This window comes from Theropithecus gelada, chromosome 5 (genome assembly GCF_003255815.1).
Source record: "Theropithecus gelada isolate Dixy chromosome 5, Tgel_1.0, whole genome shotgun sequence".
NCBI classification, from domain to species: Eukaryota; Metazoa; Chordata; class Mammalia; order Primates; family Cercopithecidae; genus Theropithecus; species Theropithecus gelada.
This window is the reverse complement of record NC_037672.1, coordinates 44,435,468-44,455,831: the sequence shown is the minus strand read 5'-3', so window position 1 is coordinate 44,455,831 and position 20,364 is coordinate 44,435,468. Positions and strand designations below refer to the sequence as shown.

The 20,364-nt window shown below is 36.9% G+C and overlaps 1 long non-coding RNA gene across 1 annotated transcript in view; it reads left to right on the top strand.

The window, feature by feature from the left end:
- The first annotated feature begins 761 nt into the window (after positions 1-761).
- The window catches only part of LOC112625445, a 55,371-nt gene continuing 35,768 nt past the window's right edge, over positions 762-20,364 (top strand). Inside the window, exons 1-2 of the long non-coding RNA XR_003119594.1 lie at positions 762-831; positions 2,885-3,033. This is a non-coding gene — a long non-coding RNA (uncharacterized LOC112625445). The remainder of the gene's footprint in view (positions 832-2,884; positions 3,034-20,364) is intronic.

The window sequence follows — 20,364 nt, the reverse complement described above, 5'->3', positions numbered from 1 at the left end:
TTATTTAAAGAGTATGGCACCTCCTCCCTCTCTCTCTTGCTCCCTCTCTTGTTGGCTCCCCCTTTGCCTTCTGCCATGATTGTAAGCTTCCTGAGGACTCACCAGAAGGTGGTGGTAGCACAACACTTCTTAAACAGCCTGCAGAACCATGAGTCAAATAAACCTCTTTTCTTTATAAATTATCCAGTCCAGATAGTCTTTTATAACTATGCAAAACAGACTAACATCCTGGGAATAAAATATATTAATGGATCAGTATAATACTATTTTAGTTGTCTTGAATTTTGAGCTGAAGAAGGCAGCTGTTCAGTATTTTTACAAACATTTTTGTCAAAGTTATGGAAATTAGCCATCCCTTTCAACCTTTCTAATTTGAAGCAATCACTGTGTTCTGCAGAATACATTCTCAGAGAATGGGTAAATCATTATCTCCCTTGGGATCTCTGGTTCCAAGCCTTTGAAAAAGGGGAAATCTTCCAGTTTTACAAAAGTTAATTGCCAGTGACTAGTCTACACGGACATGATTAGGAATGCAAAATGGGGCATATCTGGGATCTCCTAACCATCCCAACTTAATCATTATTTTTATTACTTGTTTCCCTGTGAATTCTGTGTTATTAAAGCTGAACTGCTACATCATCGATTGTATTTTATAAATTGTTAAATTTCCCTCTTATCAATAATGTCACTTTTAGTTCAATTAGCTGAGTTTTCTTTGCCTTAACATGTTCCAACTTCAGAATTGTTTGCTCTTTTTTCACAGAGGAAATGTCTTTTGAAAGCTTTACTGACCCCAGGCAGATTTCTTTCAACAATTTCTTGCTTCTTGTGGTAAGTTTGTTCCAGAGAAAGATTAATAGTCTAAGACCCTCTATCTTATTCATATTTTTAATAATATATAATGTTTTCATAGTCTTTCATGTTGTTTGATTTTATTTATATTTTTACTCATCTTTCCAAAGAGATAAATATGTGTGTGTATATATATATACATAAATATAATGCCTTTTCTATTTTACTATTGTATTTTTTCTGCTTATCTCTTCTGTAGTTCTCTTAAAATTATTAATTTAATATTACAGAAAGGCTATCATTTTAAAAACAAGATTATTTACTCTCTCAAAAATTTCAAAATAATTATGCTTCCCATGCAATATTCACATATTGAATTCTCAACTTTGTTTTTAAGTGACAAGAAGTTTATATTATTTTGTTATAACAGTAGTATGAAAATTTATGTATTTTTACTAGTTCTGGTTTAGAAAATGTTAATATGTAAGAAGATTATAGACATAAGAATTATTCTACTGAATAATTAAAACATTGTCTTAAAAGTTGACTGGAAATTCTCTCCCACGTTCTGAATTTTCATTTTTCTATTCTTTATTCATGAACAGGTTTTGCATATTATGTAATATATTATAGAGGAAAAGAATTAAAAATAAGAAAGTAAAAATCATCCCATAAGGTTTTTTTGTTTGTTTGTTTGTTTGTTTTTAAAGAATACATGCAAGGGTGTTGCAATACATGTAATGCACGTCAAATACTCTTGGTTGTCTGAGTTTTCTGCAACAAGAACTATATTTTGCATAGTTTATATGACACATAAAAAGGTAATTTCCAAAATAAATACTATAGGGATGATAGAAACCTTGGGGATCATGTACCTAGAGCTTAACTACATCACATAAAAATCTATAGAAAAATACAGGCTTCAGGACCCATTTCAGAGTACAGGCAATACTAGGTGGAGAGTTGTTAGATGTTGGAAAACTGTGTTATTCTACCACCTCACTTGGTAATTGTGAAACATCCTCTATGTTTGACATCTACTGGTCTAATATACCAACTGCTTCATTTTGGAGCTATAGAACAAAGAACTAGGTGATTAACTAGTTAGTTTAGGGTTATGTAACTAGGAGATGAGCTCAAAGTCTCCTCTCCATCAACCACCAGTTCTGTGCTGTTTTCCCAATTCAATTCAATTCAATTCAATTCATCCAATTCAATGGAAAAGCAAGTATTTATTGGCCATTTGGGGGGTGTTTATTGTTCCAATCTTGAATGATTGATTTTAGGCACATTAATGGAGATATTTTAGATACAGTTTTCTTAAATCAGAATACATTGAAAATTTCAGGAGCACTTGAATCTTTTAGAATTATGTTAATTTTAGATTGCTTGCATAAATCCACTTTCATCAATGAGGTTTCCATAGCATTTGTTAAAATTTCAAAGAGGATATGCTCCTCCAGAAACATTAAATACTATTGATAAATCCTTATCTCCAACTAATTTGTTTTACTAGACCATGTTAGTAAATGACATGTTAGTAAATGGCATTTACTAACATTTACTAACATTGCTATTAACGTAATAGCATTAATGCCAAAAGTTTTGGGATGTGATATTTAAATTTACCCATCTTCCCCAAATATGTAGGCTATTGAAGATAATTCAGTATATTGCCACAGTTTAATCATTTTTTTCTTTGCTTTCCTATTTGCACATAAAAGTTATACAAAGTAAAACATACTGAATATTCCTTTTATGATTTTTATATTCTACTTTTAGCATTTCAGAGAAATGAAGAGTAAGAAAATAAGTCAAGGGAATACCACATATGCATAACAACATCGTTCACTTTGTTTCAGCATGCCTGGTATTTGGAAAGTAATTGCATTCTCTGGTTAGAGAATGAGACTCTAAAGTAAAAAAGAAAGGCTTTTCATCAAATGTCTTTATTCAGCATTATATTTTATATGGATGCATCAGTAGTATATGCTTAGAAAGAATGCAATGAATATATATACTGCTTTTGTAATAGGAAAATTTTTCTGAAAAAAAACAAATATCATGTAAGAACAGATTTTTCTATCTCTAGATGTTAGAAGAGCAATGATGTTCCTGTGAGCAGCTGATGGAGGACATCATCAACATGAAAGTACTCCTTTGTGAGAGAAGTATCAGCTTACCTTTATATTAATAGATATTACCTTTGGATATATCTGTGGGAAAAGAAAAGCTATTTCAGTAAGTGGTATCTCTATTGTACTTCTCCACCTAAGTCAAAATATTCTTTCAGATGGCTTCTCTAGTTAAGGTACTTCCAATAAAAAAGATATAAAATTTCACAAAATACTCTTTTTTTTAACCAAATTAATGTCAGAATTATGACATAATTCTGGCTTCTGTATTTATTGTCCTTTTGACTCTGCTGAAGATTTGAGTAGTTAAAGGCATATATAGAAGTATATATTCTTCAATTGTTTAGACATTACATCATGATAATAGTGAGTCTAATAAGATAAAATGTTACTGACAGAGTAAAAAAGAAATAGAAATCAAATAAGCTGTTAAAACTTTCACAATATAATTTAATACACTATTTTCTCCACTGACAAGTATTTTGAGAATAAAAATCTTTTACAACAAATTTAGTTATAAAATAAACTTGTAACACATTAGAGGCTCTACTAGATATTATCTTAGCAGAAATACCATTTTTTCACTAAGCTTCAGGTATGTGAGACTACCTATATGAAAATACTTTATGTTGATGTCCATTATGGCTAGGAACAGTTGAAGAAAATGAGGCTTAACCCAAGGGCAAACCTGTGAATTGCAGAGAATTTTTTCTGGCTGTATCACTTTTACTACATTTTTTTTTTTTATTCATATGGTTACTCTTTCCCCATTTTCAATCATCCAACACTCTTCTGTTATCTAGCTTGTTCTTCCTTCATGCAAACATAATTAGAGCTGATAACAGCTATTTGAACATGTTAACTCACTCATTTTCTTTAGAGTTGGTGTAGTAGCTCAGCCAAGCATTAAACTTCTCTCTCATTGTAGAATAAAATTGTTTTTAATTAAAGTTAATTAAAGTAGGGAGACTCCAAATGACATCATATTTACTGAAATGCAGAATAATTCTGAATGCAACTCTGGTAGCTTTTTGAGGGTCTTCAGTGGTAATAATAGGAGAGTGTAGAAACAGAAAAGATAGAATTGGGACTTTGTGTCCATCTGTAATGGCAAAGTTAGACAGGGGGCTAGTCTGGCTTTGCCTGCCGAAGGCTTATTTAACAGAGGGCTTGGAATGTGAGGGAGCATGCCTGGAATACTAAAGCATTTCTAAGGGCTTATTTTTGTGTGACACCATGAAAAAATAGTTAAATAATGAAACATACAACCTTAACATAATCTTAGTTTCTAATGTGACAATGGTAATTCTCAAAAGATAAATCTGCAAGTACGTTTAATAAATAAATATATTTCCTTAAAAATGGTGTGTGCTTTTTATAGAATTATGAGCAAATAGTTACATGGCAGGATACCTCATATCTAGGATATATTCTTTTTTAATTGTAACTATTCATTGAAGATATAGGATTTCATAAATTGAGAGATGAAAGGAAAGGAGCTTGACAAACTGGTAAAGAAATTCAGACATGGCAAAGAATAACTTGTTGCAGGCCATGCAATACATAAAATCTATAGAATTTATTTCTGTTTAAACCTATTTAACTGAATGGAAAACTATACAGACAACCAGGTTTTGAGGGGCCAGAAATTTCGTGAGAATAGTGAGGCAGGCGTAATACTGAGGTGAGCCTTACATTTCCCTTGAGGAATCTTTTAGTTTCTAAATAGCACAAGGCCAAAAGACCAAGAAGACAGCCACAAGGCAAATAAAAACCTAAGCTAAGACTTTGGCCTTATTGGGATGTCTAAAGATAAAACTTGTAGTTTAAGAAAGCAGGATGTCAAGAAACTAAATTACAAAGAAAAAGGGAGAAGAATAAGGGAATTTTAGCATCGTGTCATGTTCCTCCTTAAGACGTTTGCTAAATTTTATCTGGTATAGGGCTAATAGGATATCAAATGGAGTCAAGAGTAGCAGCTAAAGGTATGGGCAGCAAAACAGAGTATTTGGCAGTTTCCCAGGATTGAAGAAGAAAAAATTGGAGAAGGGACTCTAGTTAATATCCCTGACTTCTTATTATAAATAGAATAAAAGAAGGTTATACTCCAAAAACATAGGTAACAAGAATTATATCAACTCTTAACAAAAATGTGAAACTCAGCTCCGGACAAGCACAACCCCATAATGGAAAAGCAGGTCTGCCCCATATTTAAGGTACCTGAGAAAAATCTAAAGGAAATCCTCCCTGAAGGAAGAAAATATGAGACAAAACATCAAATTATATCTATAATTTTTCATTAGCAATATTCTACATGTGATCAAACTTACTAGGCATGTCAGAAGTCAGAATCAAAAAACAGAAAACTAAAACATAATATAAGCAGATACAAAGGTGAATTAGAGTTGGAGATATCCATCATAGATTTTAAAATAACAAAGAATAAAATGCTGAACAAAATTGTTAGCAAGATCAAGAATCTCACTATGCAACTGGAATTTATAAATAATAAGCCAATGGAAATTACAGAACTGAAAATGCTAACATTTAAATTAAGAATGCAATAGATGTGTTTAAACAGTTAAAGAGAGGATTTTTGAACTAAGGAGAGATCATTATAAAATATACAGACTGACATTCAAAAACTAAAGAGAATCTATAATATACAAAAGAGCATACAAGACACATGAGACAATTTAATATCTGTAATTGTATTTGTATAACAAGAGAAGAGAGAAATGTTAAAGAAGCAATATTTGAAAAGATAATAGGTGAGAAACTTTCAGAGCCAATAGAAAGACATCAACCCACACAATCCAGAGTATTAACAAACACCAAGGAGAACTGGGGCATAAGGTAGGAAAATCTAAAAGCATTAGAGTAAAACTGACCTTTTTTTAAATGCATAAAAATGTTGTAAAAGCAGTCAGATAAATAAAAGACATTATCTTCAAAGGAAAGACACTTCATTAGAAACTATGGAGGGCAGAAAACAATAGAATGACATTTTGTAAATGCTCAAAGAAAATATGCCAAACTGTACTTGTTTATTCAGCAAAAATATCCTTCAAAAAGGGAAATTAAATAAAGATGTTTTCAGCCAAACAACTGAGAAAACTCATCAACAGCAAACCTGTGCAAACATACATATTTAAAGGAGTTCATTAGACAGAAGACTAATGATCTAAAGAGAAGCACAGAAATGAGAGAAGGAAAGAACAATGAAAGAGTTAAATATGTGGGTAAATCAAAATAAAAATAACCTAAGTAGACCGGGTGCAGTGGCTCACGCCTGTAATCACAGCACTTTGGGAGGCTGAGGCAGGCAGATCACAAGGTCAGGAGATTGAGACCATCCTGGCTAACACGGTGAAACCCCGTCTCTATTAAGCATACCAACTTTTAATTCAAAACTGCTTCATAACGCAATTTGACCAAAAAAGTCTACATGCTAAAATAAGATATAATCCTACAACAACTGACTAAAGCATAACATTACAAAAATTTATTTGTATTAAAAAGATAGGTTAATTAAAAAGCAACTCACCTGATTAAGGTAACTATTTTATCTTGTTATTAAAGGCAAATGAAAAACAGACTTTATAAAAATGTAAAGATCATGTACTGGCTATTCCTGACCAGATTAGCACTTATCTCTAGAATACTGCAGATTGTCTTCTATTATAATCTGTTAATTACACCTTGGGGCCATAAACACAACCAATTTCTAGAACAGGGATACAAATATATTGCTTTGAGGACAGAAAAATATATCCTGACCAAGAGATTGTTTATGGCAGTTAATTTATGGATTGTAAAAATGTAGTAACCATATAACTCGGGGAGGACAGGTGTACTCACTGACATGGTTTGACTCTGTATTCCCACCCAAATCTCATCTCAAATTGAAATCCCATGTATCAATGGAGAGACCTGGTGGGAGTTGATTGGATGATGGGTGCGGTTTCTCCCATGCTGTTCTCATGATAGTGACTGAGTTCTCATGAGATCTGATGGTTTGATAAGTGTTGGCAGTTCCTCTTCCCTCTGTCTTTTCTGCCACATTGTGAAGAAGGTAATTGCTTCTCCTTTGCCTTTCACCATTATTGTAAGTTTCCTGAGGCCTCCCCAGCCATGCTGAACTGTGAATCAGTTAAAACTCTTTCCTTTATAAATTACCCAGTCTCGGGTACTTCTTTATAGCAGTATGAGACTGGACAGTAAATTGGTACAAGAAGTGGGGTACTGCTATAAAGATAACCTGAAAATGTGGAAGCAACTTTGGAACTGGGTAACAGGCAGAGGTTGGAACAGTTTGGAGGGTTCAGAAGAAGACAGTAAGATGAGAAAAAGTTTGGAACTTCCTAGAAACTTGTTAAATGGTTTTCACCAAAATGCTGATAGTGATGTGGACAATGAAGTTTAGGCTGAGGTGGTCTCAGAAGGAGATGAGGAACTTATTGGGAACTGGAGTAAAGATCACTCTTGCTGTGCTTTAGCAAAGTGACTGGCAGAATTTTCCTCGTGCCGTGGAAATCTGTGGAACATTGAACTTGAGAGAGATGATCTAAAATTGTAACTTATATTTAAAAGGGAAGTGGAGCATAAAAGTTTGAAAAATTTGCAGCCTTACCATGTGGTAGAAAAGAAAAATCTATTTTCTGGGGAGAAATTAAAGCCAGCTGCAGAGATATGCATAAGTAATAAGGAGCCAAATGTTAATTGCCAACAAAATTGGGAAAATGTCTCCAGGGCACATCAAGAGACCTTGGTGGCAGCCCCTGCCATCACAGGCCTGGAGGCCTAGGAGGGAAAAAATGGTTCTGTGGGCTGGGACCAGGGTTTCCACTGCTGTGTCCAGCCTCAGGATATGGTGTCCTGTGTCCCGCTGCTTCAGCTCCAGCCGTGGCTAAAAGGGGCAAGGTATGGTCCAAACTGTTGCTTCAGAGGGTGCAAGCTCCAAGATTTGGTGGTTTACATGTAGTGTTTGGCCTGAGGGTGCACACAAGTCAAGAATTGCAGTTTGGGAACCTCTGCTTAGATTTCAGAGGATGTATGGAAATGCCTGGATGTCCAGGCAGAATTCTTTCACAGGGTCAGAGCCCTTTTAGAGAATCTCTGCTAGAGCAGTGTGGAAGGGAAATGTGGGATTGGAGGCCCCTCAAAGAGTCCCCACTGGTGCATTTCCTAGTGGAGCTGTGAGAAGAAAGCCACCTTCTCCGGACCCCAGAATAGTAGCTCTACTGACAGCTTGCACTCTGCAGCTAGAAAAGCTGCACACACTCAACACCAGTCAGTAAAGGAGCTGCCCAAGGCTGTGGGAGTCCCCTCCCCATTGCATCAGCATGCCCTGGATGTGAGACATGGAGTCAAAGGAGATTATTTTGGAGCTTTAGGATTTAATCACTGCCCTGTTGGCTTTCAGACTTGCATGTGGCCTATAGCCCCTTGGTTTTGGCCAATTTCTCCCATTTGAAATGGGAGCATTTATCCAGTGCCTGTCCCCATACTGTATCTTAGTAACTAAGTTGCTTTTGATTTTACAAGCTCATAGGTGGTAGGGACTTGCCTTGTCTCAGATAGACATTGGACTATGGGCTTTTGAGCTAATGCTGAAGTAAGAGTTTGGGAAGGCAAGATTTGTTTTGCAATGTAAAAAGACATAAGATTTGGGAGGGTCCCGGGGCAGAATAATATGGTTTGGCTCTGTGTCCCCACCCAAACTCATCTCAAACTATAATCCCCACGTGTCAAAGGAGGGATCTGATGGGAGGTAATTGGATCATGGGGGTGGTTTCCCCCATGCTGTTCTTATGATAGTGACTTAGTTCTCATGAGATCTGATGGTTTTATAAGTGTTTGGCAGTTCCTCTTCCTTCTCTTTTCTGCCACCTTGTGAAGAAGGTACTTGCTTCTCATTTGCCTTCCACCATGATTGTAAGTTTCCTGAGACCTCCCTAGTCATGTGAAAATGAGTCAATTAAACCTCTTTCCTTTATAAATTATCCAGTCTTGTGCATTTCTTTATATCAGTGAGAGAACGAACTGATACACTCACCATTTAGAAGATTCTATTTTGCCTCCTTGGTGTTTTTGTTTGGCTTTTTGTTCTAGAGTGGAAGTGTTTTCTCTATCAATGAAGAAAGAATTTGGCAGAGTTACATTAAATGTTCTCTTCAGAACAGTATGCCTTAAAAACGGACTGAGCTGTGGACATTAAAAAAACGAATAGCATATTTTAATTGTATCATTCATAAACTTTGAAATATTATTTTACATTATTCAATAATGAACTCATTAACATAAAATAACTTACCAAAACCATTTATTGATATCTTACATGTTTGGATTCCTAGGGCTAACATACCTAAGTATAATTTAAAATATCCAAAAGTAAAAAATAAAATAAAATATATAAAAGTTATAAGTCATGAACTTAATGCATGTTTAATATTCTTCTAAAAGTCATATATATTTGGTAGAGGCAAAAACCTTTGATGAAATCTAAAATTTCTTTTAAAAAAAGCAATATGTACATTTTTGCATGTATTAATATCAAATAATTTTTATTCCCAAAATAAATCTTGCTTCCAATGAAAGCAGATATTGACTTTCCAGATGTGTCTTCTCTCAGCATTTATTCTTTCAACAAATGTTTGTTAAATGCATATTATCTGCCTATTTTCCAACTATTAACATGCAGTAACAAGATAAAGTCAATTTACATTCACCATTCAACATACCAATGAAAACATCAAGACAGACAAAAATTCAAAGGAACTTTTAAAACTAAAACAAACTCTTATTTCCATTGCTCTGAGGACTGTCCACCAAATTTCTTGCAAAAAGGAGCTGATTGAAGAATGAAATTAATGGAATAGTCATTCAATCAATATTTATTTGAGTGCCTCTTATGTGATATGTATTAGTCCTAACATAGCTATTATCAATGATCCTCTTTTTTAAATCTTCTCCTCCACAAGAACGTCATATAATAGGATATATTAAAAAGTTAGAAATTGAGATACATATTTAGTAGGCACAAGTTGAGAATATTGCATTCTTAGATTTACAGTTTTTCATTGCCTGTCTTCATGTAATAGAATGAGAGTTACAGGTTTAAAGTCAGCTTCATGTGGAAAGATAATTCATATATCTCGGTAGAAATTTTGACTCAGACATTTTCAATGTCTGTGGACTTCAAAATGTTACCTCCCCTTTCTGAACTTAGGTTTCATCACTTTTCAAATGGAGTCAAAGCGATCTATTTTATGTAGGTTTAGGGGTTATAATAATTGAGTTATGGTATGGAAAGTAGTCCTTTATCTTAAAAAGGCAATATAGCTTAGTGGTCAAAAGCATGAGCCTTTCATTGGTTGAAACCCTACTCCTGCTATCTGCTTTCTATGTGTTCTTAAACAACTTACTATCTCTGTGCTTTGGTTTTGTAGCTGTTGTCGTTTTTCTTGAGACAGGGTCTCACTCTGTTGCCCAAGCTGGAGTGCAGTGGCTCAATCTCAGCTCACTGCAGCCTCAGTCTCACAGGCTCAAGCCCGGGATTCTCCCACCTCTGCCACTCAAGCAGCTGGGACTACAGGTATGCAACACCGTACCCTGCTAGGTGCTTTGGTCTTTACACTTGGAAAGAGAAGATGCTAAAATAATAAGATATTTTTATGAGGATTACATGAGTTAATAATGTATAAAGCATATCAAGCATGGCCTATCAAAACCATATGTGTCTATTACTATTATCCTCCTCCTCATTATCATCTTGTGTAATGTCTCCCAGTGAGTAAATATTTACATCAAATTAATTAAAAATAAACTTTTATTCTTATAATTAGGGCAGTGGTAAATAGGGCAGTTAGAATTTGCCCTCAGTCCAGCAGTCTGTAAACACAGTAAAAGTTCATTGAGGTAGATTATTTTAGCATATCATTAGGATAAAATTAAAAGGAATAGTATTTCCATGATCAGGGTGAGAGCACAGAGCCAGGGCAATCCAGATGTCCTACTGTTGGGAAGTTTTGGTTTTGCACAGACGCCTTCTTTTAAAAGCATAAACAAACAGAAACACAATTCCAATGCAAACAACATATCCTAAAGGAAAGTAGCATTAATTTGAAGCTATATTGTAAAAAGTCACCAATACTTATTTATAATATGAACAAAATTAAGTTTCAGAAAAAATATAAAATTGGAACTGAAGAAAGTTTGTGAGGTAGTCCCTCAATCATTAAAAAATCTAAAAAGAGCCTATCGAATAACTATGGAACTAAAGAGAAATATACATATAAGTCAAATCGCTTAGAAAAATATTACAAAAGAAAAAACGAACATTCATAAAATTACCCCCAAGCTTTAGTCATAATCCAAAATATTTCATGATTTATAGAAGGAAAATTGGGAAACTTCCACTTATTCCCTCCTCCTTTTATTTATTCCATGAGTGAACATCAAGTGCCTATTATATATCAGGCACTGTACAGAAATCTAATAATAAAATTGTCAGCCAAAAATACATAATCCCAGGTTTCATAAAATCTATTACCAATAATGAGATAATCATAAAATGCATATAAAATCAAACATTGATAAGAACTCCCAAGAAGAGGTACATAGAGACAAAATAAGAAGAATGGACCAAGTAAAGGAGATCAGAGGGTTCAATAAGGACATGACAATTGAATTGAAATCTGAAGTAAAGACAGGACTTAATCAGGCAACGGTGGGGAATAGGGTTGGGGAGGCACTCCAGACTCAGAGATCAACACAGGCAAAGATCCTGTAGCATGTTGTAGTAACTGAAAGAACGCTAATAAGCCTAGAGTGGCACGGAGCAAGGTAGGCCTCATGAGGGATGATGCCATAGACCTGTGTAGGGCATGTTAAGGATTCTGGTGATGACAAAAGTAATGAGAGGCCATTAAAGTTTATTACAAAGTTGGTAAGAGATTATTGCTTTTGTAAAATCACTTATTATTGTATTTTACATTAATGTTTTTATTGTATAAATATTAAATATCCTACATGCACTTATTTACTAAAATAATTGTGTACTACTAATTTCAAAAGGAATTATTAATATTTATTTATATACATATTTTTAAGTAAGAGTTACTCATCAAGATGTTTTTCAGGTTAGAATTACCTTCTGGAGGCAGGAAAGAAACTATAGACCAATGTTCAGAGGGGGAAGTATGGGTAAAAAATGAAAATGTGTGGGTTATCTACAAATAGACTACTGAGAGATTATAGAATGAGAAAAAGATTCAGGTTCAAGACTTTATGAACTCTCAAATTCATAGCCAGATATGGGGTAGGAGCCTATAAAAGAGATCAGAACATCAGAGAGTGGTATGTTAGGAGAGCCAAGAGAAGTGAATGTATATGTCTGGTTTTAAGATTTCAGTACTACTGAAAAGTGAAGTGGACAGAAATATGCCCATTATATTAAGAGAAATGGATATTAATTAGTTTAGTTGAGGTAAATTAAAATGCATATAATCCATACTGGAGAATATTGAGAAGTGAAGGGAAAAGGAGAGGAGAGGAGAGGAGAGGAGAGGAGAGGAGAAGGGAGGGGAGGGGAGGAGAGGGAAGAGGAGGGGAGGAGGGGGAAGAGGAGGGGAGGGGAGGGAAGAGGAGGGGAGGGGAGGGAAGGCGAGGTGAGGGGAGGGGAAGGGAGGAGGTAGAATAGCAACAAACTTCATTTTAAGACATTTAGTTTCAAAAATAGGAAATAGAGATCTTTCTTACAATTTTATTTTTCTTTTGTTAACAGAAAATATTAGAAACTAAAAGACAACAGGGATTACCTTGTACTTGAGAGAGAAATAACTGATAGTGAAATGTGCCAGAGAATACAGAAGGAAATAAGATCTAGAGTATATATGGAGGTATCAGAATAAGTGAAAAGGAGTGATTTATTCCAAGAGTTGCGAAGGATTATAAGACAAATCCAGATATATATAAATTATGAATAAAATGTAGTGGAGTTGAGAGACTCTCCATCTGATATTGTTTTTCTCTCTTACTGCAATCAAGAATTCTTCCTACTCAAATTCCCATGGAAACTACTAATAAAACATACAATTAGAGAAAATCATGTGTTAAAGTTGAAGAACAGAGATAGTGATGGCAGCAGCTGCTGCAGACAGCCTGAGACTGCCATCAGACAGGCTGCAGCAGGGAGGTGCGGCCAGGGCTGCACACTCCATGGAGCCTGTAGGAGCTGGGGACAAGTGGGAGCCCTACCACCACTAAGTTGAGGCAGAAGCTCCCCGGGTGCCACTGCAGCTACCCAAACTGCAGCTGCAGAGCCAGGTCTCCCACTCCATAGAGCAGGCAAGAGCCCCGCCACCTCTAGGCACAGCTGCAGCTGTAGCTGCCCAAACCCTGGCTGCAGACTTACACATCCCTACACACTTGGGGACCCAGGAAGACCCTCATGCCCTCACAGGCTCAGAAGGCCTGCTCCTGCTGCCTGGCTTCTCCCTGCTCTCTGCACCTTCTCCAATTTTGGAGCAAAGTCAGGTGGAGCCTGGGCACCATGAAGGACAGCTGGAGGCAGACAGATTCCTGGGTGGAATGGGGCAGGTCTCCACAGAGGCCTCACCTTTTTTAGGCCAGGAATAGCCTCAAGGCTGGGTCAGGCTGCCAGTCCCACAAACCAGAGTGGGAACTTGTGGTGCCTTTTCTGGGCCTGCCCATGGCTGCCCATAGACAAATTGGCATGTAATGCCTTCCCTCTGAGGCCCATAAAAGCCCCAGACTCAGCCAGACATGAGCAGATAACTGGACAACCAACTGCAGAGAAGAGCAACCCTTACTGTTGATAGAAGGAGATGTCAAGATGACCAACAGCGGAGAGGAGCTACTCACTCTAGGGCCTCCTATCTGCTGAGAGCTTCAGAGACCTGCAGAGTTACCAGGACTACCAGCTGTAGAGAGAAGCAACCCACTCCAGGGTCTCCTCTCTGCTGAGAGCTGGGAAGACAATGGGATGACCTGCCTGCAGAGAGGAGCTTCCCAATCCAGGGTCTTCTCTCTGCTATAGGAGCTGAACACTCATCAGAACCCTCTGCTGTGGAAAGGAGCTACCCCCTGTGGGTCTCCCGCAAACTGTTCTATTGCCCAATAAAACTTCCCTTCATCTTGTTCATCCTCCACTTGTCTGTGTACCTCATTCTTCCTGGTCACAGAGCAAGAACTCAGGACCCACTAAATGGTGGAGTTAAAAGAGCTAGAACACAAACAGGGCTGAAACGTGCACTTGCTCACCACCTTGTGGACAAAGAGAAGGAGAGAAGAGCTGCGACCCTTCAGGGATCCCAGACTTGGGAGATCCCTGAGTCAGAGCTTGACTCCCTCTTTGGAGTCCTGCAGTACCTGGCATCTCCAAGCTTCCAGGTGCCACTGCATGTCCTGGAGCCAGCAGGGGAAGCTGCTTGTGTACACCTGATCCAGCTGCAGCCTCACAGAGAGCTGACAGCCATGTTGGCACTGGAGCTGCCCACCCCGCTACAGCAGCCAGCATGTCTGACTGCGCAGAATCTGGAGCCCACACTTGCTCACACATCCTTCCTGCTCCATGCCTGACTCTTCCTTGGCAGGCATGGGATCCAGGCCAGTAGAGTGAGCTGAGCACAGCCTGTGAGGCTGAGTGGGCAGAACCAGCCCAGCGAGCCTGAGAAAAACTCAGGCAAAGGCACCACCAGCCAGAGGTCTCAGGTCAGAAAAGCAAGACTTCAAAGATCCTGTGACAATAGGATACTAATCTCCTGAAATTTTCAAAGAATTACTGCTTGACATAACAGGGACAGCAATGGACTGAAGGGAGGGTAAGAGAGTGAATTCAGGCCTTCTGTTTCCCATCCCCAAATAACTTCCAAGAAAAAATATTGACTTCAGGAAGTTGAAAGTTTGCCATTCTCTAAAAATGAGGAATTAGTGTGGTATCATTGAGAATAATATACTGGAGTCCGAGTAGTATTGAGAGGTCCCAGGTTTCAGTCCTGGCACCATGCTCAGCACCAACTTAGAAGTAAGCATAGTCAACTTTGTTTCAGACATAGGAATCAGACCAAAAGGAGATACTAGGATGGACACTACAGAAGTAGAAGAGAGGTGGAGGGATCAGGCTTTATGTAGAGCACAGGAAAGAAATGAAACTCTTCTTAAGGTATTCCCTGCAGCCATTCTCCCTATACTCTTCCCCAAAGGCTCCTAGATCTGAAGGAGACTAAATTGAAGATCATTCTTAGAAAGATTTAGAAAACTGAGATAGTACCACACATTATAAAACAATATAAATATATAGTATTTAAAACAACATGGCTTAAGCTTAAAAACAGGTGGTAACTTTAATGAAAAAGAAGCTTGCCAGGCTTAAAATAGACATTTAGTGTGTAAGCTGGCATTTTAATCAACAGAAAAGGGATTCAAAATTTGCCAGTACTGGAATAATCAGTTTTGCATTTGTAAAAATAAATATATATATATCTTCATGTTATGTGCCCATGCAAAGTTACATGTTTAAATGTTTAAAAATCTGGAATATTAGAGTAACTAAAAGAAAATACAAAGGAATATCATGCTTAGAATTTTGTCTTAGGAATATATCCTGACTATATACAAAGAAGTATCTGAGATGATATTTATATTGCTGTTTTATATAATAAGAAAGTCAGTGAAGTCTTTCAAAATGTCTAGAAAGAATTCCTGACGATGTTTTAGAAATTATGCCTAATATAGAAAAAATAGAATGCTCTGACAAACATATAAAGCTGGTATATTTGGTTCTAAAACACGCCTACTGTTTACTATAGAAAAAATGCCTACTACAGTACTTCAAGTCTTACTATAAAGCTGCAGTTATCAAGACAGTATTTTATTGGTGGAAAAAAGAAACAAACAGATCGATAGAAAAAAAAAATATCTGGACACAGATCTTACAACCTTCACAAAAATTAGCTCAAAAGAGATCACAGACCTCAGTGTAAAATGCAAAAACAGAACACTCCTAGGAGATAACACAAAAGAAAATCTAGATGACCTTGTATTTGGCAACGACATTGATATAGGAGTGGGGCAGGGAAGGGCTGGGAAGAGAAGGGCAGGGCCCATGGTTAGGGCTCCACCCACAGACCTAGGTAAGGACAGGCATTTGTTTTTGTGCCCAAATGTTGCATTTCCCAAGACCACCCTGGCCCACCATGCCTCCATTCTGTGCCTATAAAAACCCCGAGACCCTAGTGGGCGGAGACACAAGCAGCTGGATGTCAAGAGGAACACACCAGTGGAAGAACACACCAGCAGACATCAGCAGATGTTGGCAGGCCATCCACCACTGGAACAACATGGAGTTTGCCGGGGCAGTCAGAGGAGAGCCCGGCTGCTGAGCAGCCTGACTCCGGGGGAAAACCACCTTCACACTACATCCCCTTCTGGCTCTCCCATCTGCTGAGAACTACTTCCACACAATAAAACCTTACATTCATTCTCCAAGCTCACATGTGATATAATTCTTCCAGTACACCAAGGCAAGTAGCCCAGGATACAGAAAGCCCTGAGGCAGAGGGTCTAATTGAGCTTATAGACACAAGCCACATATGGATGGCTAAACGGAAAGGGCACACTGTAACACATGCCCACTGAGGCTTCAGGAGCTTTAAGCATTCCCCCGTAGACACTGCTATGCAGATGGAGCCCCACAAACTGCCCATCTACATTCTCCTCCCAGAGGTTTGAGCAGTGGGGCACTGAAGAAGTGAGCCACTCCCCCTGTTGCACACCCTGCAAGGGGAACAAGGAAATGTTTCCCATGTCAACATTTTACATACAACAATACCAAAGGCATGGTCCATGAAAAAGCAAATTGTATTTCACTAAAATTAAAAACTTTTGTTCTGCAAAAGACACTGTCAAGAAAATGAGAAGACTAGCTACAGACACCAAGAAAATATTTGTAAAAGACATATTTAATTATATTAGTCTGTTCTCACATTGCTATAAAGAACTACCCGAGACTGGGTAATTTATACAGAAAAGAGGTTTAACTGGCACAGAGTTCCACAGGCTGTACAGGAAGCATTGGCTGGGAGGCCTCAGGAAACTTGCAATCATGGTGGAAAGTAAAAGGGAAGCAAGCACATTTTCACATGGCCAGCAGGTAGGGAAGAGAGAGAGAGAGCAAGGAGGGAAAGTGCCACACACTTTTGAAAAACCAGATGAGAATTCACTCACTATCATGAGGACAGCAAGGGGGAAACCTTTCCCTGTGATTCAATTACCTCCCACCAAGCACCAAGCACCAAGCCCCTCCTCCAATGCAGAAGATCATAATTCATCAGGAGATTTGGGTAGGAACACAGAGCCAAACCATATTACTGACAAAGGAATGTTATACAAAATATATGAAGAAGTCTTAAAACTAAACAATAACAAAATAAAAGATGGGGCCAGGCGCGGTGGTTCACACCTGTAATCCTAGCACTTTGGGAGGCCGAGGTGGGTGGATCACAAGGTCAGGAGATCGGGACCATCCTGACTAACATGGTGAAACTCTGTCTCTACTAAAAAATACAAAAAATTAGCCAGGTATGGTGGTGGGCGCCTGTGGTCCCAGCTACTGGGGAGGCTGAGGCAGGAGAATGGCATGACCCCAGGAGTTGGAGCTTGCAGTGAGCTGAGATCACACCACTGCACTCCAGCCTGGGTGACAGAGCAAGACTCCATAAAAAAAAAAAAAAAAAAAAGATGAGTAAAATACCTGAATGGATACCTTGCCAAAGAAGATTATATAATGGCAAACAAGCATATGAAAAGATGTTCCACATCATATGTCATTAGGGAATTACAAATGAAAACAACAATGGGATACCACTACCTACCTATTAGAATGATCAAAGAGCAAAACACTGACAATACCAAATAGTGGTGAGGACGAAAAGCAAAAGTACTCTTGTTCCTTGCTGGTGGGAATACAAAATGGCACAGCCACTATGGAAAGTATTTTGTCAGTATTTTAACAAAACTAAACATATTCTTTCTATATGATCCAGTGATCACATTCTTTGTTATTTAACCAGATGAAATGAACACTTATGTCTACTCAAAATCCTGCACATGAATGTTTACAGGTATCTTGTTCATAATTGCCAAAACTTAAAAATAATTAGGAGGCCATTATGCTGAGGCAACTCCAGTGCCTATGTAATCAAACCAAACCCAACTCAGTGTAAACAGTGAAACAAGACTGAAGCTTAACTAGGCATAGGCCACCAACTAACATTTAACTAGGAACATTTCCCTTTAGCCAAGCAAGTATTTTCATTGTCTTGCGTCCATGAACACCTTATATAAATTTTCACCTCACACTCCCTAGGTGGAGTTCTGAACTACTTCTGGTCTGGTGCTGTCCAAGTCCCGAATCACTGTTTGCTCAAAACAAACAAACAACAAACAACAAAAAAACCTCTAACATTTTAATGTGCCTAAGTTTGTCTTTTAACAGTTTGCAACAAAAAATAAAGGGTTAAAATCACCATTGCTGCAAATAATACGTGGAAGTAGAATGATAAGTATATGAAGAGACAGCTTGGGTTTGGAAAAGACTAAAAATCTGGAACTTAAGCATGAAATTTTAAACTGCAGAGCATTTGAGGAATGGGGTGATGTTAAAAGAAACCTAGAGAAAAAATTAATGGCTTAAATAACCATGACGAAGAGGTGCCAATGATGAAAGAACTAAACTTTAACACTCATTACACCGTTAGGTGAAAAAAATAAAGTGAAATGGATGACAGCACATAATCAGAGGTTCATAACTGTGCAAAAACATTTTCCAATTAACAACTTACTTTCTCTTAAATCATGTGCAAGTGGGAGAAGAAAAAAGACTAGCATTCTTACTAGAGAGATGAAAACAGTTATTTTGTATTCAAAGCATTTTTCACCTGAAAATAGGAATGAATACAAGATGGGTCCTAAGTGTATTTGATCTGCATTGAAACCGTGTTCAAATTGTAGCTTTCAGAATACAAAAGTATCTGAAAGTACTTGTCTGCAGCAAAGAGTGCCTAATGTCCACTTAGAATTTTTATATTCTGTGTTCTATGGATGCAAAATTGGTTTAAAATTAATATGAACTAAAGAACAATTCATTTGTCATTTCATTGAAATTATGATGAATGAGTTTGAAATATGAATTATAACTGAGGTAAAATCAATACCATGTTTAAAAAGCTGTATGTTTTCTTTCTCAAACTCATAATGAAATGAAAGGCAAAATGAATATATTCTAATTTTCCGTGGTTTATAATTCTCACTGAAATTATAAATATATAGTATATATTAATTATGTGAAGAAAAACACATTGTTTAAAATGTTTCAGTCACAAGAGGTTATTAAAGTGTTTTAATTCATATGTTTGATAGAATAGCAACTAAATATATTTTTCCACTGGAGTGATTAATGCCTTTTCAAAGCACAATGGGAAATTTTTTAAAAAATCATTACATTGTTCCCTGTCAAAGAAGGATGAGAGGATAACGACCGGTTAACTTTTGTAGTTCTGATTAGACACACACATGTTAGGACAGAGAATCAACGAATACTGAAACTAATCCTACCAAATAGGTTCAAAAAGGTTGATGTCCCTGAAAGACAAAGAAAGACTGAGCAATTGTTCTAGATTAAAGGATATTAAAGGAACATGATAACTAAATTCAATGGATGATTCTGGGTGTAGAATATCATAAGGACAATTTAAAATAAAGACTATATTCTAGATAATAATAATAATATTGTAACAATAAAACATTTCCTGAATTTGATCATTTTTTGTGGTTATATAGGAAGATTATCTTCATTGTTAGGAGATACATGGTAAAGTATTTGAGTGTAAAAGATATCTGCTAGATTCAAATGGTTACACAATATATCTCCTAAGAATATATTCTCCAACAATAATAATAATTTATAAATATGTGTGTATCAGTGTGTGAGACTGAGAGAGAGAGAGACACCCACATAAAGAGGCAGAGAGGAAGAGTGCAAATGATACAACATATTAACAATTAGTGTTTCAATATTTGAATTTTTCAAAATAAATGTTGAAACAAAATTTAAACTCTAAACACGAAGTCACTTTTCTAGACATTCAAGTGTTCATCTTCTCTAGCTAATATTCTGGTTACAATTCATCTTCCCTAGAAACCAAAGTCCTCTACTCAATCCAGTATCATGCAGTTCAAAGGATGCTTCTTTTGAACAATGTCAGTTTCTACTTTATATGGCTTCAGATTTATTTTTCACTTTGAGTTTTATAAAATCTATATTACTGTGTTGCTTGGGTCCTTCTAATCACTGAGTTTATTTGCATAAATTCTATACACACATACTAGAAAGAAGCATTTTCTGTTTCCTGTC